We start from the raw sequence: 27187 nt of genomic DNA on the forward strand, positions 1-27187 counted from the left end.
CTGACAATAAAATATTATTTTGTAATTTGTGTCAGTGTGCAGTATCATCTACACAAAAGTTCCTGGTGCAACAACACATTACAACTAGTAAACATCAGGCCAACAAACAACTAAATTCCAAGCAGAGACAATTGTTTTTAACACAACCAACAACATCGAATGTAAGATCTGAGTTTAACATCGACCTGTGCCGTTCTCTCATCTCTGCTGATATTCCTCTCTACAAACTAAAGAATAAGGTCTTCAGGGAATTCCTTGAAAAATATACTCAACATACAATCCCGGATGAGTCAACACTTAGGAAGACGTATGCTCCATCCATCTACGATGAGACAATACAGAAGATAAGAGATGAAATTAAAGATAGTTCAATTTGGGTTTCCATTGATGAGACTCCCGACAAAGAAGGTAGACTTGTTGGTAATGTAGTTATCGGTTTGTTAAGTGAACAATATTCTGAACGAATTCTTTTACATTGTGATGTTCTAGAAAAGTGCAATAACAAAACTATAGTTAAACTGTTCAACGAAGCTATGGGTATCCTGTGGCCAAAGGGTATTATGTACGATAATGTGTTATTCTTTATTAGCGATGCTGCCCCTTATATGGTCAAAGCTGGACAAGCATTATCTGTTGTATATCCTAAATTGACTCATTTTACTTGTGTGGCGCATGCATTTCATCGTGTGGCAGAAGTGGTCAGAGACAATTTCCCTAAAGTAGATTTGTTGATTTCATCAGTGAAAAAAGTATTTCTCAAAGCTCCCAGTAGAGTTAACGTGTTGAAAGAAATGTACCCTGAAATTCCATTGCCACCAAAGCCAATTTTAACTAGATGGGGTACATGGCTAGAAGCAGTTGAATATTATGCCGAACATATAGGCTCTATTAACAATGTTCTCCTTGCATTGGACTCTGAAGATGCAGTCTCAATTGATACTGCGAAAACAGTTACCTGTGACATAAGTGTGAAGAATGACTTAGCTCACATTCAGCATACATTTTCATGCATCATAAAAACGCTCAAAAGTCTCCAAAATAGGCACCTTTCACTATCTGAAAGTTTTGAAATTATAAATAGTACTGTGGAACAACTGAATCGTGGTAGAGGTAAAGTTGCAGATGCAGTAAGAGCTAAGGTGGACACTGTACTTTCAAAAAACCCTGGCTATGAAGAACTACAAAAGGTTGTTGCTGTGATGAGTGGTGAATCAACAGTGAAGATTAACTTGGACTTATCCCCAGCAGACATTGTGAAATTGAATTATGTACCAGTTACTTCTTGTGACGTCGAACGCTCTTTTAGTCAGTATAAATCTATCCTCAGAGACAATAGAAGAAGATTCACTTTTCAGCACTTGAAAGAAATGTTTGTAACCTATTGTTATGGTAACAGACAATAAAAATTGTGTTTTGTTGAAACTACATTGGAAGATAAGGTACGTCCATTATATTTTTTGTTTAGTTTGATTAAAATGTACCAATATTTAACGTACATAGTCATTTTTTTATAATTTTAAGTCCATATTTAATTCCATATTTTGGTAAAAATCCATATTTAATTCCATATTTTGGTAAAAATTACTACATATATATTTACATATTTCATATATTTTTAGTCCATATAAATCCGTTCCCTGGTTATTACTTATTAGACAGTCAGAAAACATTATTTGTTATGAATATGAACTAACATTATGCAAATAAAGAAATAAAATTGGCTAAATTTATTGAATTTAGAAATGGAAATGAAGGTTTAGTAGGTTATTTTACGACGCTTTATCAACAGCTTAGGTTATTTAGCATCTGAATGAGATGAAGGTGATAATGCCGGTGAAATAAATCCGGGGTCCAACACTGAAAATTACCCAGCATTTGCTCATACTGGGTTGAGAGAAACCCCCGGAAAAAACCTCAACCAGGTAACTTGCCCCGACCGGGAATCGAACCCGGGCCACCTGGTTTCGCGGTTAGACTCGCTAACCGTTACTCCACAGGTGTGGACTTGGAAATGAAGGAAGCAAATAAGAGATAAAATATTATGGAACATTAAAGATTACATTGGTATTAGCCATGTCGAAATAATGCCAGAGGAAACTGCCGAAATTGGTAGCAATAGTATTATCATACGAGCCACTCTGAATAGGACCGCCCATTTCATAACATTGATCAGACCGTACCGCAGGTTTTTCCTACTGTCATATTTTGCCCCATCTTTATTTCAAATTAATTTCAAGTATCCTTAAAACCAGTCTGATTTGGAATGAAATCGATTTTATAAGGTCGCGTAATAAGAAAGTGCGAAAGAAAATTTGCCATTAAATTTTATCCAAAACAGTTTCATCAAAATCTGTGATCCAAATTGCCCTCTCCTTTAGACAAGAGGCCACAAAAGCGTCCAGAGAATTGACAGCCCTGAAAGCAGGTGGGAAGCTGATGCGAAGACTGGGGGATGATCTGAGGGAGAACGCAGCTAGGACGAGGGCTCAAAATAAACCCTAACAAGGCATTATAAGGCCAGGTGTTATTTTCCTCTCGCTGTGGGGGATGTTTCATTGTGATGTGTTACAATTGGAGAAGAGCTGAAATCGTAAACAGGCTTCAATGGTACATAATTCCTGGTGTTATAGAAATGCCACCGCACTACTTAATCTTGTTATTGTTGATTTTATAATCACAGCTGTATCGGCTTGATCGTCCAAATTCTAGGCCGGAAACCTGGGTTCAAATCCTAAGTCTAAGAGGATGTCAATTCACGGGGTACTCTCTATGCGCCTTCATTGCGTCTAAAGGCAATAGCTTTGCCTTTATCTTAAGTAATATGATAATTTTATTACTGACGGAATAGATGGAAACTGTATTTTATTTACGACTACCAAGTAATTATTACTTCAGTGCCTCAGAAAATTAACTACAAAAAGCAGTGTATAAGCTATATAAATTAACCAATAAATACCTAAGTATTGTATGATGCCATACTTGAAGAATAAGGTTATTTAAATATTTCAAAATGACTATGGAACAGTCCGAAGAAACTTAAACACGAAAGGAAACCAGACGAAATTCTGGGGGGGGGGGGGGACAAAAAACATGACGACTACCATGTTAATAGGCTATACGGATCAGAAATATGACAACTCTTTTAGAGCTAATCAGTAATCACGTACAATTATTGAAGAACGCTCAAGAAAGAATTATAATTTCAATTATAATTTCATGGTCTCTGTTAAAAGGGACATTAAATTAAAATGAAAATAATAATAATAATAATAATAATAATAATAATAATAATAATAATAATAATTGGACTGTTAACATGTCGTCTCTCACCAGTTTCCATAATTTAAACGGGACATTAAATGGAAATTCATTAAATTTAATTAAACAATTAATTAAACGTCGTTTATAATTCGTTATAATTATGAGGATTAGAAATGCCTGACGACTTACTACATAAAGACCACCAATCGCGCCCCAACAGTTCTATCGATTGTCAATTCTCCCTCAGCTTGGTTGCCATGTATTTTACAACAAACCTCTCACAAAGCAGAGAGAACGTCCCTTTCCCTGCATCTCATTCTAATCAAATTCAATGCTGAATTCAGATATTTTGCTCCGAGAAGAAGGGAGTCATAAATTCTTACGGGATGGAGTACGGGAATTGGCTATGTATTAGGAAATAAAATGAACCTATTGGAACAATTCAAACTTTGGATATGCATAACCTCAATCAAATATAACAATAATGTCCTCTAGGCGTATTCGAACTCATTTCAATGATTTCAAATGTATTTAGTATCAACTACCTACTAGGTTATTTAGCGTCGATGCAATTGAGGCGTTCTCTGCAACAACAACTTAATGACAAAATCTTGAATTTGAGATACAGAGAATCGAACTTTTTAAGTAGGTTATTTTACGACGCTTTATCAACATCTTAGGTTATTTAGCGTCTGAATGAGATGAAAGTGAATAATGCCGGTGAAATCGGCCCGGGGTCCAGCACCGAAAGTTACCCAGCATTTGCTCATGTTAGGTTGAGGGAAAACCCCGGAAAAAACCTCAACCAGGTAACTTGCCCCGGCCGGGAATCGGACCCGGGCCACTTGGTTTCGCGGCCAGACGTGCTAGCCGTTACTCCATAGGTGTGGACTCGAATATTTTAGATTGGTATAACAACATTGCGCAGAACGACATTCAGATATTTCTAAAGAGCGCTGTGTTTGTTTGAGGGAAATAATATTATGTTAGGAGAGAAATGAGTTGTGATGGAAATGGAAAAAACGATGTAAAACACAATAAGTTATTCCAGGGAATGCCTCAATTGCTGGTAGCGAGATTGTATTTTGCAAGATGAGGCAGTGGATTATCCAACATTCGACGTACAGCTGGGGAAAACCTCCAGGAAAAAAATAATCAGATTTGGCTGTGTCGGTATACATCGACAGATCTAGACGAGATTTTTCGTTTGATACCAAAATCAGCGCGCTAGCACATTGGAGCTGTGAGATATACTGCCCGAAAATTTTCACCCACTCCCAAAATGGCTGTCAGTCGCCACGGGTTCCCACCGGCACCTCGCGCATGCGCCACGTGAACTCAAGAGCGTGCTCGTATTGTAGCCGTACACTCGATCGACCGCGATCACATTTATTTCACGAAGTTATCGTATCGGAATAAATCACTGTCCGTCGTTACCGTTCTTGTATCCCAAGTGTCGGTCCGATTTTAAAGACGTATTCACTCCAAAACCCAACCAAGTAATCAGCAAAAGCGAGAGTCGAACGCATGCCGCGAGTGCAACTCCGGGTCAGCAGGCAAAGGCGCTACTGCCTGAGCTGTGCCGGTGGTGTTAAAACTGAGCCTCAGCCGTGATGCAGATCACAGCTTTAAGTAAGAATGCAAAAAAGAAAGAGAGAGAGAGAGAGAGAGAGAGAGATATTGCTTACTAAGTAAATGAACTGTTACACCACGTAATGTGTTCTTAACCAAATGCTGTAGGAAATTAAGTGGCATATGTCTTTCACACAAAGGAAACAAAAGTCAGATCGATCCTTAACGTTGTACTCAGGCAGCGGGGCAGCTGGCGTGTTTTTAATGACTGCACGAAAGAGTCAGAACGTCTCAGCAGCCATGTGGAATGTCATCCTTCTTTCGTGTAAACAAACATCAATCACTCACTTATCCGCAGAGCACAGTGTTGTATCCGGGGGAATGACCGGTTATGTGAGAGTCCTTAACGACGCCATATCAGCTGACGGTACCCGTTACGCGTAACATCGATTACAGTGAATGCAGTGTGTGTGACGCGAAGGGACTTACAAAATCTGTAAGGAGCGTTTCATTTTAACGTGTGTACTAGTTCAGTGACAGTCAGGGCCAGGATTTTTTTCTTCTTATTACCGATAAACGCGAAATGTGATAGAGAGATGCGCCGCAGGTTTTATCACAAACGTGACTGTTTTATGATGTTTGTCGCAAATTTTCCCAAGAATTGGATGCACCTGCGAAAAATCATTTCTGTGATAAAAAACGAAAGAAGGGAATTTTTATAAATTATTTTACAGAAATACAATATATTAGTTTTGAAGGTGGTAGCTGCAAAATAATGTGGAGACGAGTAATTTGGAAATGTTTTTATTCCCTTTAACAGCTTACACTCTACAGGATCACTGATCATTGGTTTTTGTACAAAACTGAGTTAAGTAACAATAAGGCTGATTTAAAAAGGGTATTATTATTATTATTATTATTATTATTATTATTATTGTTTATTGCATAGTCAACTATCCGAAGTCAGATATCAGCCTTACAAATGATACCAACAAGGCACCACTTACGAGACAACTAGGCCAGGAGATAATGGGGTAGAGTGGCAGTTTCCTTCTCCTTCCATTGCATACATCGCCGATTAGCTAAGTATATATTACACTAATCAGACCTCAGATGTATACAAACAATTTTTCTTCCTGTGACACATATCAAGTGAGATGTACTGCCCTGATAGACAAACAGATGTATATATCAGCCAGACCCTCATTATTATTATTATTATTATTATTATTATTATTATTACTTACTTACTTGCTTACTTACTTACTTGCTTTTAAGGAACCCGGAGGTTCATTGCCGGCCTCACATAAGCCTGCCATTAGTCCCTATCCTGAGCAACATTAATCCATTCTCTATCATCATATTCCACCTCCCTCAAATTCATTTTAATATCATCTTCCCATCTACGTCTCGGCCTCCCTAAAGGTGTTTTTCTCTCCGGCCTCCCAACTAACACTCTATATGCATTTCTGGATTCGCCTATACGTGCTACATGCCCTGCCCATCTCAAACGTCTGGATTTATTATTATTATTATTATTATTATTATTATTATTATTATTATTATTATTATTATTATTATTATTATTACTACTACTACTACTAACAGCTCTATTTCACTATGAATGTTGCAAATACGATGTCGTGTATAAGATTAGTCTACTGCTACCAATAATCAAGATTGTGTATGAGTGTGACATTTCATGGTGAAAAAAGTCACGAAATTTTAAAGATTTTTTACCATAAGTTTCCACCGCTATGGAGTAACTGTTAGTATGTCCGACCGTGTGACGAGTAAGCCCGGGTTCAAATCCTGGTTGGGACAAGTTATCTGGTTGTTTTTTCTGGGGGTTTCCCTCAACCCATTAAGAGCAAATACTGGGTAACTTTCGACTCTGAACTCATTTCGCTGGCATTACCATCTTCATTTCACTAAGACACTGGACACTATCGCAGTTGATAAATAAAAAAAATAAATCAATAAAAATTAACCATAAGTAGACCCTACGACATTTTACTAATCTTTTACAAAAAAAAAATGGAAAGTGTTTGCTAAAAATCCAGGTCCTGGGGATAGTGTTGTTCTACGTGCAATAAATATAGGATCCGGTCTCCCAGTTTTTCTATCCTTCCGGACAAGGCCACATTAATTATTTCATTACCCTTTAAAATCCCATGGCCCTCGGCCGATAGGAACCAACGAACCAACGGCCAACCTGGTAACCACAAAGATCAATGTCGCCATTAGCTGCTGATAGTAGTGCTGTGTATGGTACATCGTGGGACCGAAATTGAGGGATTTCTGAGGGCTGTAGGGGAATTCGGTGGCGCCCCGAGGGGAATCTTTAGCACAGGAAGCCTTAAGGCATGCACACCATTCCATTCAGGGTAGTACCACAGTCTAGTATATACAGTCACGAAGCTCAATATTTAATAATTATGCATCCATAGATAGTTGCTAACCACTAAGATCGCTACTATCGCCTCATTACAGACAATGAGAAATAGTACCTGCACAGTCTATTGTTCCTAGCAACCTCAACAACTCAACCTTCGTGATAACACTAGACTGAGGTAGTACTATGGACCCACCCAAGCGGCTTATTGCGGGGGCAGTTCCCAGTCCGTGCCCCTCCTCTCAAGGGGGACTATTAGATAGAACCATAAGATCACCAAGGTCATTAAAATCTGGGATAAATAACATTACTTTGAGTAACAGTTTCGTGGCTCGAGTGGTATCCAGCAGCCAGCTGTTCGATTGCCGCCGGGAGAATACAGATTTACCTCCTTTACTGAACCACTAGGTGTCTGTGCTTGTCCTGTGTTGTCTTTGCATCATGCTGTCATTACTACGGAGTCCGGCTACTAGTAAATGTCTAATTTAGAATGAGAAACTGGGTTGTATGTTGAGCATTGAAAAGTTTCGATATGTTGCAAGACTAAATAATAATCTACTATGGACGAGTACACTTTTCGTAAAAGTACCTGTGTTCTATCTCTCAGTGCGATACTTCCGACTTATTCACCGACCTTGGTTCGAACCCCGGCGTTGACTGCAGTGGTTCTCGCGATGTGCCCTTGATCAAAATGAAAGTGGCCGCGTCTCTAAGACTGTGTCAATCGGATACTTCAGTGTACGTTTGGGAGAGGCAAGCTATATTCATAATACTGAGTATAATTTTTGTAGTTGTAATGCTGGATAGCTATTTATCATAATTTTGTGAAGAAATGTTTCTACACTAGTGCTCACTACAATCCAATTATCTTAGCCAGTGTAAAGAGTCAGTTTCGTGTTGTTAAGGTTCACATTCAAATCACCTTAGTACTAGGCCTGGAGGTTGTACGTTCAAAATCACGTTAATACTAGGCCTATTTAGAGGCCTTTTTATTATATATACATATATTTTTGTCAAATTAATGAAGAAATGAATTTTGGTCCAATATTTCATCCTTATATCTATTTTCTCTTTTATTATTTGACTCCTATCTTTGACCAACATAACTTTAAAAAGAGAGAATATGATTTGCAAGTAAGACATTATTATGATACAAAATAAAACTTTTAACTTCTTAAGTAAAAACAACGATCATTAATACATCTCTATTAAAAATACACAATCTCAATAACCACTCTAATAGCATTCTGCATTTATAACTCTTCTCAGTCTGTTTGCCATGGAGCTAACTAACCTTGGAGAATAATTACTTTTTCTGGCTATAGTCCCTCAAGAATTCTGTGCCATAGTGGTTGTAAGCCAAATTACAAATGAAATGACGGAGTCATATTCATTACACTGGTACGAGACGACTTTATAGCCCATCATACCAATAGATGGCAAACGTGAATATGATATTTTTTGGTAGATGGCGACTTACTCAAATTGGGGAGGCGACAAATTAATAAATATTCATTCTACCAGACAAGTGAACAATTGGACATAGTTATGCAACCGACAATTTGAAAAAAATTGAGATACTTGCACAAATCTATTGTTGGCTAGAATATTAACTCAGAAAAGATAATGAATGTGATAACTACACTCTGCTGCCATTTATATCGGATGAAATGCATTTATTTATTTTGCTTTGCAATTTTAAATCAATTGCTGGTCTATTATTAAAATCGGTTAGCATTTTTTATTATTATGTATGCTAAATAATAACAATCAAGGTTTTATCATATACCGTCTATGCTTATCTTTTTACAAATTTATTGGTTTATCAATACTCTGTTACATTTAATTGAATTTGAACGTTTTCGGCTCTATTGAGCCATCATCAGAACCATTTATGCCCATATGCTTGATAAAGGTACACATATATGCAATAGAAATAAATAACCCAAATAACATCAAATAACATATGATTCTATATAAGACATAAACATATGGCGATATTACATTATTATATAAAAACTGGCTATATAAGCCATAATCAGGTGTTAAAATTGTTATTATTAAAAATTATTACATGGTAGGCTTTAAAATTGTAAAACAATTGTAATTAAATCGGGTTGTTGTTTATGTGGAATTCCAAGTCTGATAGTGGCTTGATGTGACAAAATGATAAGTGTTGCGGAGCTGTCCTTGGGGTCGTTGAGAGTAGGAGGCAACTGTTTTGTCTCTAAACCCTACATAAGTCATCTCATCGGGAATGAAAAGTCACCCACAGGAAAAAAAATGCTGCACAACTCTGCATCCTAGAATTCCTGCCCATACATTTCCTTTCTGGGGAAATTGCATGTGAGTTTCTACCATCCAGCGTGTCACCATATCCAATCATCATTAAAATATTAATTCTCTCACTTTCACTTAATAACATCGTTATTTTCTGTTAATTTCTAAGAATAAACTGCTTCCATAACACCAGGAAATCCAACTATTTACTTTGTTACCATAGCAACGCTTGTTGTATAAAACAATTGATAGCTTATGTAACCATGGAGAATAATAAAATCTTTCAGCTTGTAAACAGAAAAATACAGTATCGTTTAAAAATGTTTCCGATGACTTGCATACGGTAACAATGATAACAAGAATGGTTTATTTTTGTGAAAAAGTGTCTTGAAATATTATATACTGTTTGACGAATCCGAGCGTTTTATCGAAAAATATTTCCATTTAGCTATAGCAGAAAATATGTATGATTGTTGAAACGCTCAGTCTAGTTACGGGTGGCGAAACCCTCAAGATTTATTCTGTAAATAGGACGAATCCTATTGACCTACGTGAACTAGATAATTACCAATTACATCTATGACACCTCACAATTACTACAAAACGATAATTTAACTACTCAATAATTGAATTAATAATACGTGTGAGTATTTAACCCTAGAACACTATCCACGAGTAAATTTTACTCACTTCGCACGATTTCACTTTACTCGAGAGCCCTGATTACTTTGAATGTCCATTGTAATATTCTTCTTTCTGAATTTCATGTTCAAATTTACAGAGATATTGTACTTCAGCAATACAGTAAATAGTGCATAAATTGATGTTTGAATCTTAATTCATACAATATATCACGCTCAAATTTCTTATCCACATAAAAGAAACATGAAGGTAATCATACAATACTGTCTTAAGATTTTAGTGGTGATTGAAATGAGTAAATTTGACTCATAATTAGTATGCACAGGTGTGGAATATCGTTAGTGTTCTAGGGAGAACAACGTTTATATTTTGGATATTTATTTAGGTCGCTCTCGCGTTAAATCATTTAATTATAGAATTTTTTAATCTATACAGTTTATATTTATACCATCACTACACACTAAATGCTCTAGTCTCATTAGTGCAAATGTTGGAGTAAAGTAAAAAAAAAATAAATAGTACAATTTTACGGAGTCGTTGATATCACAGATAAAACGAAATAAAAATAGACAGAGAAAAGAATACACACCAGTGTTCCGTTTAATTTACATTCTCCGCTCGACTAAATGCATAAACGATGCAAACATGTCCATACATTATTAAAGAAACTGACTAGGGCCCTTTTTGCACGTATCAGCTCACGTATTATTATGAATGGTAAGGCAGAAACAATGGCGCCACCAGCGGCGAAGCTAAAAAGCCAAGAGCGGATTTATAAGTTTAGTGTTTACCTTAATTATATTCTGTTCCTCTCCCCCCCCCCCCAATCTCCTGACATAAATGAATAAACAACAATCCTGCTATATGTCGATATAACTACTCCTATTTTCACTGTAATGTTGGTATTCCATTGCCACCTACCCCCTCTGGGCTTTTCCCATACCAACCCTACTCCTTACCCCTCCTGCAGTAAACTGAACAGGATTAGGACCGCGACTCCGAGAAATATAGATTCGTAAAGAAGGAAATATATTGTAAATATATCATTGTGATGTTAAACTAGAAGAGATATTGAAGTTATAATAATAAACCGAAAAAATTAGAATTAAAATTTAAAACCTGACGTCTCTCACAGAAAAAAAATGGTGGGTTCATCTCCCTTCCTATAACACAAACCGTCTTTCGTAAACATTAACAAGCACAACACAATAATTAAGCAAGCATAAACACATGTGCTGCAACCACATGGATAGGTACCGATATGCATGTAACCTAGCAACCTGTAACAGACTAAAACAAAATGTAATCGCAATTCGATCAATAATACCTACACGCACTAAAAATAAACCACATCTTCGGAATCCAACTGAAGTTATCACCGCCACCACTAATCACCATCACCACAAATCACCCCATCACCAGTACTACAAACAAAATATGTTGTATTTTTACCTCAAGACAACACGTTTAAAGACCTAGGACCCTCGTATGTAGACAGGCACATCCTTTCACTTCGTCTTGTTGAACAAAAAACACCCTAACTCACACTATTATTTAACCCTCGCGTAAAATAAAACAAAGATTGTCTTTTAAGATGTTGATGGACCAGTTTCCAATTTCCCCCCCACAAACGTTTGTTCCACTTCCTTCAAAACATAGCCGCTGTAAAAGCAGATGTTTCCGGTAGAACTTCTTCTGTTTATTTTTTTCTTCTTCCTCTCTGGGCAGGCGCACACTCTCTTTACTATATCGCTTTTTAGACAGGGGAATGCAGGGGATAGTAAGCGGAGGGGTGGGTATGATAGTGGGAGGAAAATGTTAAATAACTGAAAGATATTAAAGGATAATTAAATGTACACGTTAATTCTGCCGCACTAGACAGTTGGTAGTAGCTTCACTGCACTGACTGAATCAGTACTTCGACCCGAACAAGTCTTTGCCTTCCCCTCGGCTGGTTCGCTGCATGCTGCTTCCATCCAAAGCGGAATAGCAGGGTGTGACGTCACAACAAGCGCTGCGCTGGTTCCCCCAGTTTTATACCCCTAGTCCGCTGGCTTCCAACAATCGATACCCGAACTATGTGCATAGACGGAAAACAGCAACATTATCCCATGCAAGGGATAGCCAATATGCTGTTCAGGCCGATTATCTGCTGTTTATTTTATACGACACAAATGTTATGTTACTAGGAAAAAGTTTGCTTGCTTTTGCATAATGTTTATTTGGCCCCTGGTTGATATGAGGTCTGTGACCCATATTCAGTACGTATGTCTTGAAAACAGACATTTTCTTCGAGAGAAAATATAAATCCACGAGAGGAATTAAATATGAATTATAAACTATAAGCATTATTAAATGAATCTACCGCAAAAGAAAGTTACAAAAAACCAAACAACACTTCCCTGATAGTTTTGTGACAATATATGAAACACTACTTTCAAACCAAAAATAAATCTTTATAATCTAGATTGCAATTTTCGGTTTTGTTTACATGTGCATGCACCTCTTTAAAACGTACACAGAATACTTCAAAATAAACGTACAATACATTCAATATGTGCAAAGCCTACCAATGGTGATGGATATTAAAATGCGATAAGATCCTTACCATGCCTTTCTTCGGAAGGGAAGTAATACTGTGAGTTTTAGGCCTATATTGCAGATTTAGAGGACACACAAGAACTAATCCCTCTTCCGTCTTTTGGTCTGCATATTGGTTATAGTGATAAGTTCAAAGATTATCCTGGGAGAAAATGTCTCCTGAAAATTAATTTTTTCCTTATGACGAACTACAAACACTCACTTTTCAGTGCATAGAAAATACATTATTATTATTATTATTATTATTATTATTATTATTATTATTATTATTATTTCCTGTATCTCCCACTGAAGCAAAGGGCCTCAACAAACTTTCGCCACGTCTTCTATTCTGAGCGATATTGACAATTTCGGGCCATGATGTCCCTGCTTTTCGTATTTCCTCTTCCACTGTTCTTCTCTCCAAGTAACCTTTGGTCTTCCTCTTTTTCTACTGCCTTGGGGGGGGGGGAGCTTCTTTAATTTTCTTTCTGAAGAGTATGGCAAATCCATCCCAATTTCCTTTGTTTTATCTGTATATTGATTTGCTCTTCTTGTGTTCTTTCCCATAAATCTTTGTTGAAATTGTGTTTGGCTACCAAATATTTAGGACCCTTCTAAGGCAGCGATTTATAAAAGCTTGGAGACTTCTAGAGATCTCTATAGTTACCTTCCATATTTCACAACCATATATAGAAGTACTTTCACATTACTCTGAAATTATTATTATTATTATTATTATTATTATTATTATTATTATTATTATTATTAAGGATTAAAATATAATTACTATAATATTCACTCAGCTCTTAGGCCAAATTTGATTTACCGTATTTCCTCGGCTATAAGATACCTGTTTCTTCATTGAGGGAGGGTCATATTATAAGCGCAATCTTCAAGAAATTACTTGGAAAGAATTAAAAACTGTTATTTTAGTATTTTTATGCTCGACCATGCCGAAATGTAGTAATTATACACCTGGTAGCAGACCTTTAATGCATGTCATTAAAGTACACCTACTTATTAAAGGTCAGGTCTTTCAGCCAATGACGACTCAGGTTACAACTGTTCAGCCAATGACAGGTCAGCTTTCTACCGTTATAAAACCGCAAGTATCGATTATTCTCGGATATGCAATCGAAAGAGAATTAGCGAAAAATCACGGAGGCTGGAAATCCAATACTGTCGCAGAAGGTTATGTTCTGTTACTATAATAATTAGCGTTAATTGTAAATAATATTCAAATAAATTTAATTTGTCATCTCGTTTTTCAATGTCTAATTTTATTTCAATGTTATCTCTGTAGGTTCTTATGGCCTAGCAAGGTCAATGTGAACATCTGTTCCTCGGAAAAAATCAATACTTTCGCGTCTGCCAACATCTCACAACATACGGGACATTGGTCAAGGTGAGATACAAAGAAAATTAATAATATCAAGTTAGAAATATGGTCGAGCATAAAAAGTCATATGAAACTAGCCTATAATGGTAATTAAGAAGCTCGTATGAAAATTATGAAACTCGCTTGCGCTCGTTTCATAAATATCCATACTCGCTTCTTAATTACCTTCATTATAGGCTCGTTGCATAATGTACTATTATGCCACACAATGAATATTTAATTTAAAAAAAAGTTATTACAAAATTTTGTATTTTGACTTTCAGAAAGTAAGGGAGTACTATAGGCGATGGAGTCCTATAGGCTATAGTCAAATAAATGCGGTAAACTATTTGTGATATTTTCCCGCATGTCCACTCTTATACAAAACTAAAAATGTTTCAAATTACTTCCTTGAATAAAAGTACGGCATCTCGAAAGTACACGTGTTTTAACTTCTTTCATTCTGTATTTCCTTTGAAATTTTGGTAGTATATTAAAATCTTCAAATAACAGCAATAGTATTTTATTTAACGACACTTGAACTGTAGAAGTTATTCAACGTCGAAATTCACGTGAGCGAAAAATGACCGACAAATTCTGTCTGGATTTCTCTATAAGAGAAAGAATTCTTATTACATGCCGTAAATGTAGGATACGAGATCCATAGCTTTCTTCCCTCTCGAAGGAAGCCATTCTAAGGATTATACAGCCTTTTAAAATCCATTACCATGAGTCAGATTTGAACCCCCAAGCTTCGGATCTAACGTCTAGAATGATAACAATTAGACCACTGAGGACTATAATTTCCTCCATAAATTCCGCACAAATAAAAATAAAATTTAAACCAGCAGCAACATTGAATTCTATTAAAGTAGCTGGAGTCAGTGATCACAATTTATTTCATTTTTTCTCATCTATTTCCCCGCCTCTGCCAGTCTTAATGGCTTGTAGGTAATAAGTAATTATCAAGGTTCGGATAAAGTGACTGTGTCAGGATGGGCTGTATAGGTGTATAGGTTAGGGCTTTGACTTGCTTCAGAACACTACCCCCTTCCACTAGCTAAAACTCTACCTGCTGGAAGAGCGCTCCCCACACCCTAGCTAAAACATCAGTGAACTGGCTGGGGGTCACGGATAACTAGTTCATGTTTGTAAACAAAGCGCACGGACCAAGGATGCCTATCCTGATATAGCTACTTTATCCGAACCATAGTAATTATATACGGGGACACTTTTACTTCTTCCAAAGGCGAAATGAGTTCATAACACTAACACAACAAAGGAGTGGGTTAGCGACTATAAAACACCAATTTATCATCTCTTATTTTTTAGTTTTAAAATCACATTTTGCTGACTTTAGATTAATTGGATTCACAAATTTGGCTTCGGGGTACATTGCACGACGGAAAAAATATTGAAAATTAAAAAAAAAATTAAAAGATGGAAGCAATATCACCATTTAATTCGAGAAAAATTCGCTCCGGCACCCAGAATCGAACCCGGGACCTCTCAGCTCTGCGCGCTGAGTGCTCTTTCCAACTGAGCTATGCCGGGACACGATCCACGGTGCCGGCCGAACTCCTCTCGCTGTAATGTTTTACGGCCTTACTACCTGCACTTTAGACAATGTAAGTCACACGTGCAGGAGCGCATATTTAAATGACTTTATGGCCATATTCAACAACAGTTTGTGACAACTGCTAACAGTTAATACATCACATATTCATTATATATGAGGTCTCGCCATCCTCATTGAATATTACACGACTACTATGAAGTAGCCAATGTGTATTATCACTATTTAATTCGAGAAAAATTTTTTGTAATGTTTTACGGCCTTACTACCTGCACTTTAGACAATGTAAGTCACACATTACAACGAGAGGAATTCGGCCGGCACCGTGGATCGTGTCCCGGCATAGCTCAGTTGGAAAGAGCGGTCCCCGGTTCGATTCCCGGTGCCGGAGCGAATTTTTCTCGAATTAAATGGTGATAATACACATTGGCTACTTCATAGTAGTCGTGTAATATTCAATGAGGATGGCGAGACCTCATATATAATGAATATGTGATGTATGGAAGCAATAGGTTGAAACTTAGAATTTGGAATTCAATAATGTCTGTACTTTTCGCAGATGACTAACTCATTATCAACAAGTGCGAGAATAGTTGTTACAAGGGATTACTTCAATTCCATATAATTTCGAAAAAAAAGTTCTGTCGTAATATTAAAGTAGCTATCGATAAAATATTAATACTGTACAACGATGAGGAATGGCGAAATAATAAAGAGAAATAGGCCTACTAAGGCAAAACTCTTTTCTGTCACAGATCAACAAAACTCTTACATTCTTCTGCCAGTACCTTGCTAGATCAGACCTACAAAATCACATGTGGGAGGAAGATAGATAGAGGGAAAAATAAAAAAGAGAAAGAGAGGTAGGCCTAAGTGTTGAAATTATCACAATTTCTCTGTTGTCCTCTTTTTAGAATTAGAAATCCTCTTGTTTTTACCTTTGATGAAAATAGTAATCGGATTTGAACTAATGAACTTGAAGTTAACGATAAAGATATCCGGAAACGAGTCTCTTGATATTAGAGAGTTGTTTTTGCATGGTTTCGCGCAAATATTTTTAAGCTAGTAAAGTGAGGAGCTGGAGTACGGAATTAACGCTTATTTCCGGAATGGTTACTAGACCGTGTTTCCGTTAAAGGTTCCAGCCAATTGCACAGTTAGTAGCGTGGACTACTACTTCGGTAGCGGTACCTCTTTGCCTGGGGGCGGTGAAGAAGCTGCAGTAGATGATTCATGAAGCCAGCCACCGAACCATGACTTGTTAACATTAACTGCATACACTATAGCATACAGCATACTGTACGTAGTTCATTACCGAGCGGTCAGACAACGTAACGAACGAGCAGCCAAGATATGGATTTAGCCTACACACTGCTTCCGAAATGTCATGGATGGAATATGATTTCAACAACGTATATAAAGCTCGAGTATTTTGCCTAGTTTATGTGAGAGATCATAACCAACTAAAGCAGTACCCCGATTATTTGTCACTCTATTAACCTATCGGCGCATTATCCGACTGTCTTTCATTTTTTTTCCTATAGAAAAAAAATATGAAGTACGATATTGTACAGAAGTCAGTACGTGTTTTTTTTACAGGAGGTTATTACATTAAAAACATCATTTCATTCACAAAAAATAGTATTTACTTACACAAGAAAAAAATTGTATGAATTTGGCGAAATTTACTGGATTTCCTGAGTAATTCATCACTTCAATCCTTTACTATTAGAAGGACGATTGAAAAAAATCTTTAAGATAACTGGAATATAAACATAGTTTTAGCTCTCTTACGGGAATACGCTGTACCATTGAGCAACCCATTCCACATTAGTCTCGCAGTTTTTTTCCCACTGCATGTCCCATAATAATCAGAATTTTCACTGATTTCCTCAGTATTTACATAGTAGTCTAATGATCTTTAGTCCAACTGTACAAATCTCAGCCGTTCTAATTTTTCATTCAGTTTCAGAAATGAAAACAGAATGGAGGACCCAAACCATTAGAGTTCTAAATCCTTTCTGAACGTTGCAACATTCTTCTTGACAATCATAGTAACATTAGGTTTGTTCCAGCAAGCCATAATTCAAAACGCGTTACGAACTATAGTCCCGTCGCTCTTATTTCCGGCAGCCAATCACGTTGCAGGTCGGCTACATTTAAACATGTACGTCTTGTCATTCGCTACTGATGATGTAATTCACTTCCTAAGGCTCGATAAATACTTAATATAATCGCCCGCCATTTTGGCACTTTCGTTGGCGTTCGCAGAAATCACACGAGGACGTTATTTGCCGCTCAATTATTTGCTCAATTACAGTGCTTTTGATTTATTATCATAGGAGCTACGACATTATAATGTTTAACGGTGAAGGAAATAGATTCCTCATCTGGTAGCTCGGCAACGAAAGAACAAAAATGGCGAACGATACTACCTACCTAGAATTTATAGATGTAAGCAAATAGGAGGAGTCACGCCGGGAATAATAGCGTCGCGACTATAATACCAAAATCTTTCGACTCATGCGCTAGTTGAGTACGTTCTCAGAACTAGTTCGGGATTTTACGTTGTTGGAATAGCTGCTCCTCCTTCATTAAATTTATTGGGTGAAATTATATTGTTAAATGGATTAGTTGGTTGATCATGATTAACTATATATAGGCCTACTTTACTTTTTTTTTAATCTTCTTTTAGTGTTTCTTGAACTTTTCCTTCATGGACTTCTGAGTTTCTTCTCGTGTTAAAATTTTATTAATCATCCGAACTTAATTCGTCATAAAATATATCACTATCACTTTCCATAACACTCATGATCGGCTATTTTTTTTTTAATTTTAATCTCAACCTCAGATTCAGCTATCTGTGCATGCGTCAGCAGTTCAGAATTCCCAGTTTCTGCTCTTAATAGAGAACAAATTTCAGTAGCTTCGAATAAGCTTCAAAGCACGTTGGAACAGGAAACTGGGAGTTCAGAATCGGTTCAGAATCAGTTCAAGTCTTGCTAGAACGGACATTGAGATACTGCGCATGAGCAGGCAGTTCAGAATCGATTCTGAACCGTGTTGGAACAAACCTATTATTGCTAGATACATTTTTTTTAGAAAGAAACAGTAATTCCCACACGAATAGTGTGAAAAGCTTCCATTTGTTACAGTTCAAAGTAATCGAAATGAAACAGTTGGAAACAAGTAGACTATCACAGTATTAAAAACTCTTCCTCCGATAACAGGCTTGCAGAACTGGGCATCAATTGTAGCTTTACGTCACTCATCCCTTCTTTTCAGCCCTGCATCATTGACTTGGTAGGGGAGGGGATTTGTATTCAGTATCTGTCTTATGTCATTGCGTGCGAGCCACAGATACGTCATTCAACGCCGGTGGACTGTGGACGGGGAACCAACGCTTTCCCCATGCTTTCCACCCCTCTCTGGCCAGTTCTGTATCCCTGTCCTACAAATAAAATGAAACTTTTAATTTATGTTAGTCTTATTTTTAACAAGGTATCAGCGATTTCAAGGACCTCCTGACTTTTGAATGGCACTATACTTCAATAGAAAGACGGTTACAAGTATACGATATTCGAAAACTTGGGCTGGGAAATTATACGTATGTAGCATGCAGCAGATGTTAGAGTGCCTTCAGCCAGCTCATAAATTATTATCAGTCACAGTACATAATGATATACTTAAAAGTCAGTAAATGAATTCAGAACATTTACAACTGGTTCAAGGTTTCCTTTTGAAATGTTCCAAGTTGAAGGTCTGCTATTCAACCAGCACATCATTATTCAATTATTTCACATCAAAACAAAGCCACATGTAGGTGGAGACGAATAACAACGTTTTTCTTTTGTTATGAAATAAATGTCGCCGAGATCCTCTCGTACTCACGCAACACTTCCGGCGCTTGAATAGCAGTCCATATCTGCTTTATTGAACGAGTTAAATTGTGTTTTAGACTTTTTAGGAAGAAATTAAGCTATGTTACATAATGAACTTTCTCGTATTACATGTTACGCAGTCACAATAAAATTGTTGTTATACTCGTATCTTCAGTTTTACTAAGTATGGGTCAAATTATGTAGGTTGTAGTATTTTTCACACATTTTTATCAGAAGTTGTTTCTTATGAAAACACTCTTACCTAAATAAATAAGAAATCTTTCAAGTGACTAAGTTATATCCATTATGAATTACACCTAAGCGTATAGCTTAATTCTCATAATGTATCCCGATTCCGAGTATATAGTACTGTACATTAACAATACATGATTAAATTGGTGTATCATATCATATCATATCATATCATATCATATCATATCATATCATATCATATCATATATCACATCATATATCACATCATATCATATATATATATATATCATATCATATCATATCGTATCGTGTAACATATCATATATCATATCGTATCGTGTCGTGCGTCGCATCGCGTCGCGTCGCATCACATCACGTCATATCATATCACATATCATATCATATATCACATCGTATATCATATCATATCATATCATATCATATCATATCATATCATATCATATCATATCATATATATCATATCGTATCCTGTCCTGTGTCGCGTGGCGTCGCGTCACATCACGTCATATCATATCATATCATATATCATATCATATATCATATCATACCGTATCGTATCATATCATATCCTGTCCTGTGTCGCGTGGCGTCACGTCATATCATATCATATCGTATCATATCATATCATCATATCATATATCGTATCATGTTCTGTGTCGCATCGCGTCGCGTGGCGTCGCGTCACATCACGTCATAGTATATCATTATATCATATCATATCATATCATATCATATCATATCATATCATATCAGATCGTATCGTGTCCTGTGTCGCATCGCGTCGCGTGGCGTCGCGTCACATCACGTCATAGTATATCATTATCATATCATATCATATCATATCATATCATATATCATATCGTATCGTGTATCATATCATATCATATCGTATCGTGTCGTGTGTCGCATCGCGTCGCGTCGCGTCACATCACGTCATATCATATCATATCACATATCATATCATATATCACATCGTATATCATATCATATCATATATATCATATCGTATCCTGTCCTGTGTCGCGTGGCGTCGCGTCACATCACGTCATATCATATCATATCATATATCATATCATACCGTATCGTATCATATCATATCATATCATATCCTGTCCTGTGTCGCGTGGCGTCACGTCATATCATATCATATCATATCATATCATATCATATCATATCATATCATATCGTATCATATCATATCATCATATCATATATCGTATCGTGTTCTTTGTCGCATCGCGTCGCGTGGCGTCGCGTCACATCACGTCATAGTATATCATTATCATATCATATCATATATCATATCGTATCGTGTATCATATCATATATCATATCGTATCGTGTCGTGTGTCGCATCGCGTCGCGTCGCGTCACATCACGTCATATCATATCATATCATATATCATATCGTATATCATATCATATCATATCATATATATCATATCGTATCCTGTCCTGTGTCGCGTGGCGTCGCGTCACATCACGTCATATCATATCATATATCATATCATACCGTATCGTATCATACCGTATCGTATCATATCATATCATATCCTGTCCTGTGTCGCGTGGCGTCACGTCATATCATATCATATCATATCATATCATATCATATCGTATCATATCATATCGTATCATATCATATATCGTATCGTGTTCTGTGTCGCATCGCGTCGCGTGGCGTCGCGTCACATCACGTCATAGTATATCATTATCATATCATATCATATCATATATCATATCATATCATATATCGTATCGTGTCCTGTGTCGCATCGCGTCGCGTGGCGTCGCGTCACATCACGTCATAGTATATCATTATCATATCATATCATATCATATCATATCATATAATATCATATCATATCATATCATATCATATCATATCATATCATATCATATCGTGTAAAACAAAATTACACCTGTACCGCCGAATTAGAGCATAACAACATCTTATGTTATGAGGGACGACAGTTGGACATACAATATTACCATGTGGGACCTCCGTGCAGGCAAACGCCTTCAGGGTAGACCTCGGAGCATATGGGCCGCTATCTTCAGTTGGTTCCCAAACAAAATATCAACAATGTGAGTAGGTTCCCCATGTTCAAATATCAACAACGCGAATAGGTTCCAAGGCTGTGTGGGAAGGGATGTTAATCGATCATGTAGCACAGTAGTGACAGTGACCAAATATCACAACGGGGATGAGGTAGTTATTGCCTATCGATCATGACCCGTGGTTTTATATACGTTAAAATATAAATACCGATCATAAGTTTCAGTGATTATCAGAGTAGTGGCAGTGGAAGTACAGAACAGACGTATTGCACTTAGTGATGAATTTCACTATACTATGCTCGTTGAAAAGAGGAAGAAACGCTTAGTGGTGAATGATCAGTTTTCAGAAAGCATTATCTGGTGGTGTGGAAAGATACACTTGTGTTAAAAGAGGATGTAAGTGTTTCGTAAAACTTTCTGATTCAGATATTATAATGGAATGCAACGTTGGACATAACCACGACACTTGTGATATTGCAACTTTAAATAAAATTATGAAGTTATTCGACGCAGCGTGTACGCCAAGCACAAAACATTTTTAACCTACCTACTACCGTAGACAGTAGTTGACAGTCCTAAGTTTGTATAAAATGGGAAGGGAAATGTTTTCTGGCTTAACCTAGCGCGGGAACAAATTGCAGTACATAGATGCAATCAACCTGGAACCAACTCGGGTATAGCTCTGGGGCGAACTGGGAACCGATTCACAGATTTGGGAACCAATTCCAGTACGCCCAGATGGGCGGACTTCGCCAAGGAGAGAGCAGGCCAACAATAGGGTCCCGAGTAGCAAGAGAAAGAAGTGAATGGAAACGCCTAGAAAGTCATCTGAGCAGTGTGAGAGAAATAAAACTATACAAAGACAATCAGACAGTACCATAAACTAAAAACTCACTACAAAAAAATAAATTTCAATACAAATAAAGTACAACTTCTAACGCGAATTAGCTCACCGCGTTAGAGTCTTCCCTCTAGCTGACTAGCAGGAGGCCTTTGCCCTTCACGGGATACAATAGACTATCTTTTCTTTATCCTTGAAAGAATTTCAATGGATTACTGTATCGTTATTATAAAAATCATTAAATATAATTTATCTACATTTTATAAGTATGCTCTAAGGTAAATAATCTTCCATTTTTTTCTGAGGCGTTCAATTGTTCGTCATTCTGAGATGAGGTTTTCAACCCATTGCTCTTTTTGGTATTCGGTCTTTCCATTCTTGTTATATTTTTTTCGATTTAATTCTACAATCTCTGATTGTCATATATGTTAGTTCGTTGCTTATTAGCTAATTTTATTACATTGTTATGTTTCTTTTGTAGCAATGTTAAAATTCACAACAATTTAGTACCTCCGTGGAAAAAGGTTGGATGTAACATTTTGCCTAAGTGTTATATCCAACCTTATTCCACGGAGGTACTGAATTCTTGAAATCCACATTTCATTTTATTTTATTTCAGTAAGTTATTTTACGACGCTTTATCAACATCTAAGGTTATTTAGCGTCTGAATGAGATGAAGGTGATAATGCCGGTGAAATGAGTCCGGGGCCCAACACCGAAAGTTACCCAGCATTTGCTCATATTGGGTTGAGGGAAAACCCCGGAAAAAACCTCAACCACGTAACTTGCACCGACCGGGAATCGAACCCGGGCCACCTGGTTTCGCAGCCAGACGCGCTGACCGTTACTCCACAAGGGTGGACTCCACATATCATTTGCTTTCTATTTTTAAATAACTTTTCTTTGCTTTACACATCTTGCAGTTATATATGAATTCCAAAACTGTCATTGTTATGATTTCATTGAATTTTAAAAATAGTTTCTTTCGCATATTTCTAATAAACGTCCATCTTCCTGTTTCACAGGAACATCCAAATAATCTGTTATTTTACTGGACCTACACCTTTATTTTAACAACAGCTGAATTTATATCTCAATTGTATAACGTGTGTTGAATTATCTCTGCCCAGTTCGATTCCTGGTGAAGGTGGAATATTTCTTATCATAAGCTCAAGAACAGAACCGGGGTCGAATCAGTCTCCTATAAAATTGAACATCGAAAATTTTTCGTAGTGAAAGACAGCTTGAGCGTGGTGCTGACTATACTTTCTCATCCTAATGCTGGTGTACATAAAGCATGGAAGCCCTATCTCCCTGCTTCCCATACGCAACAGTGGAAAGTATGTGGACATTTCATCTTTTGTAACACACAATATTAAATTTCCGGTATGTTAACAAATTAATAGGAGTGTATAAACGTTTTCATTTCCATAGCATGTTCCTGCGTGTAAAACTATGTCAGTCAGAGTGCATCATTTCACATATCTGCGACCTGACTGCAGGAACAGATTAACAACGATTCATAGTACGAACCTATTTTATCACGACCCTGTTTGAATTCCCCGAGGATTCCATTCCGCTACGGCCTCGTTCTGTCTTCTGTTTGTTAAGAGGTGGAAGTGACAGATTTTTAAATCACACAGATATACGGGAGACGTGATGGAAAGTTATACGATCCATAGACAGGGGACCATTACTTCCATCCACAACCCCCTACATCTGTCAATAAATGTAAGCATCAGATGTGGGTTTACCTTGGGTACGGAGACTGTAAAGATGAAGTTTCATCTCACACGAAAAGCCTTGACACAGTACAGGAGTGGGATTGAGATTCGTGCTTTGGGTGAATCGTGACTGAAATGCAGATGAACTATTTGGCCCACAGTGACGAAGTAACTGATAATGTCTATATTTAGCCGCCACGGTGGTCTAGTGGCTAGAGCCCCGGAACCCGGTTCGATTCCCCGATTCATAACTTGTGTTGGGAAAGTCTGTGATTCAGGTAATAGGGGTTTTCTCCGGGAGTGCCGGTTCCTCTTTAGCAACTCATAAAGTCTCCATTATCATTATGTATTAAAATTATTATATAATTAACTATAATTTGTTATTTATCCAATGCCTTAGATACATTCTTCACTATTCATGGCCTCCTACATCATGACCTACCTAGTACACGTATCGATTCTAAAATCCATGCCATGATATCTGATTATATGAGGGCTTATTTTCAACATATTTTCTTTTATAAAACAAATTTTTTTGTTATGGTCATGGATAAAATTACGTATGGTACTTGTGAGCGTGATCTTTATTGCACTCGTGTAATTTAAGCACTCGGCTGACGCCTCGTGCTTAAATCTTTCCACTCGCGCAATAAAGATGCACTTACCTCACAAGTACCAAAAATAACTATTATTAAAAATGTAGAAAATAAGGACACGAGATGGCGATGAACGCAAGACAACGTTCGGCCGAAATGTTGCCCAGACTCAGTATCTCATCACTTCATTTGAATGAGAACAAATAGATCATTCCTGACTTGGGGCTTTCACCTGAAGAAGTTCATTACGGGACAGAGTTTTGGGTACGAAAATGAACTCAGACGCAATAGCTAACATAACTCCTATAATCCCAGCAACTACTATGTGGAAAAGTAGTTTGAGGCAATAGAACCTAATTTTTAAAAATAACATTTCAAATAAAATTTTTCGGTTCTTTTAAAATCCGAACAGTACATAATTTCTCATCATGCCTCTTAAATTGAATTTTCAATTCGCATCCTGCCCTTGTTACAGATTTACATTATATTTGTAAAGGCACGAGCAGTCCCTGAAGAGTGCGTTCTGTAATATATCGTGCTGTTATCACGTACGGTAATGCGGAGATCACGATTCGAACCTTGCTGATCACGTGACGGACTCGAAAGAGAAATATTTAAACAAGAGACTGCGGCACTAATTATACGTACGAGTACTGCGGGGCACCTCAATTTGTTTACCGCGTCTCGGTCAATACTAGGGGCAATCCAGTGTCGTGCTCATTAATGTAATGGAACGGAATAACGCATTTTCACTAATTAATTCTACATTAATACCACAGCATCAGCAGCGAGCGCTCGGTTTCCGGGTTTGACTCCCTGACACCACGGAGATTTAGCCAAACTCTCTCGTTCACTCGGAATCGGATATTTTCCCGGGAAACGCAACGGCTAAGCGCGCATTTTCAACGTAGCATTAACGCCATTGTTGTCACTTTCGATCCTAGATAGGATGCAGGAATTTGTCCGTTGTCAATATGACGCACTGTGTTTGTTGTCTTAGGAGGAAATCGGACGTTGTACTGATTTCATGTTACGGAATTACCGCAAAATACTCGTCTAATGCCAGAGTAGTAAAAAGAAAAATAGTGTCGTAAGTTCGCACATATTGCCCACTACACATTTTAACGCGATTCACAATAGTTCTGTACTTTCATCACAGTGAGAATGATTTTACTGTTTATACAGGGACATCACTTTATTTTTACCAACATTTTTAACATTAACCTGGCTATACTCGGAAACACTATTGCCCGCTTCCATTACAGGAGTTTGATGTTACTAGTGCAATATGTAAACAAATCATTTTACTAGGTATAGGAGGAGAGAAAAGTAGTGTATCCATTTATGTTGTAGGGAAATACGATATTACGATTTTCAGTTTGATGATCACTTTTACGGAATTTATCAAAATACAGTAGAATAGTAATATGTTTTTTTTCAAAAACTCAAATTTTCAGGCGGCTATGTTCGTTATGTAATGTCTACTTTATTTAGCATATTAATTATTGATGTTAACATACAATATAGAGAGTGCTTTTAAATTGAGGGGCTCATAAGTAAAGGATTGTAAGTGCACTTAAGTTACTTTTGAGAAAATGGGGTTTAAATATTTAAGCTTTCGTAAAATCGGTGAAATTTTTATTTAAATTTTAATGTGTGATGCGATTAAAATATCCCTTTGCCACTAAAATTTTAGATACTTTTGCTTACACTGGATGCACTTAACTCATGTTATTACAAATGTCACTAGCATTCCTTTGCTTCTAGCCACCTCAATTCAAAATAAGCTAATCTGAATTTTTAAACAAGTTGCTGAAAATGGTTGCCGTTCATTACAATGCAGGCTTCAATTCTTTACGCATATTATTAAAAACATTTTGAAGCATATTCTCTGAAATTGAATTTATCGTTTCTTGAATATAATTTTTTAGTACGATATTATTAATATAAGCTCTTTCTTCTATAGAAAACGCAACCATATTTATGAAACACACTATACACTGCAGTGTTTACTTCAGTGCTTGAAGACTTCGAATGCAACAGCGGCCGTAAGTTTGTGTGTCTGACGGGAGCAAGGACATTAGTGAAGGGGTGAGAGTGAAGTACATTCAGAAATGCAGGTACAATAAAAATGCAAGTAAAAATAAAATAATGTCCCTGTA

General features: G+C 37.0%; 1 protein-coding gene across 4 annotated transcripts in view; it reads right to left on the reverse strand.

Annotated features, from left to right (window-relative positions):
- Nucleotides 1-27187, reverse strand: part of LOC138703585 (mucin-6-like) — a 454211-nt gene that overhangs the window by 414181 nt on the left and 12843 nt on the right. The window contains exon 1 of one of the 4 annotated variants that reach the window (XM_069831588.1): nucleotides 11603-12089. The exons of 2 other annotated variants lie outside the window; for them this stretch is intronic. The gene's annotated coding sequence lies outside the window, so the exon portion shown is untranslated. Of the gene's footprint in view, nucleotides 1-11481; nucleotides 12090-27187 lie in introns of those variants that run through there. One more of the 4 variants, XM_069831589.1, reaches the window with a different exon arrangement.

The sequence above is a fragment of the Periplaneta americana genome, chromosome 7 (genome assembly GCF_040183065.1).
Source record: "Periplaneta americana isolate PAMFEO1 chromosome 7, P.americana_PAMFEO1_priV1, whole genome shotgun sequence".
NCBI classification, from domain to species: domain Eukaryota; kingdom Metazoa; phylum Arthropoda; class Insecta; order Blattodea; family Blattidae; genus Periplaneta; species Periplaneta americana.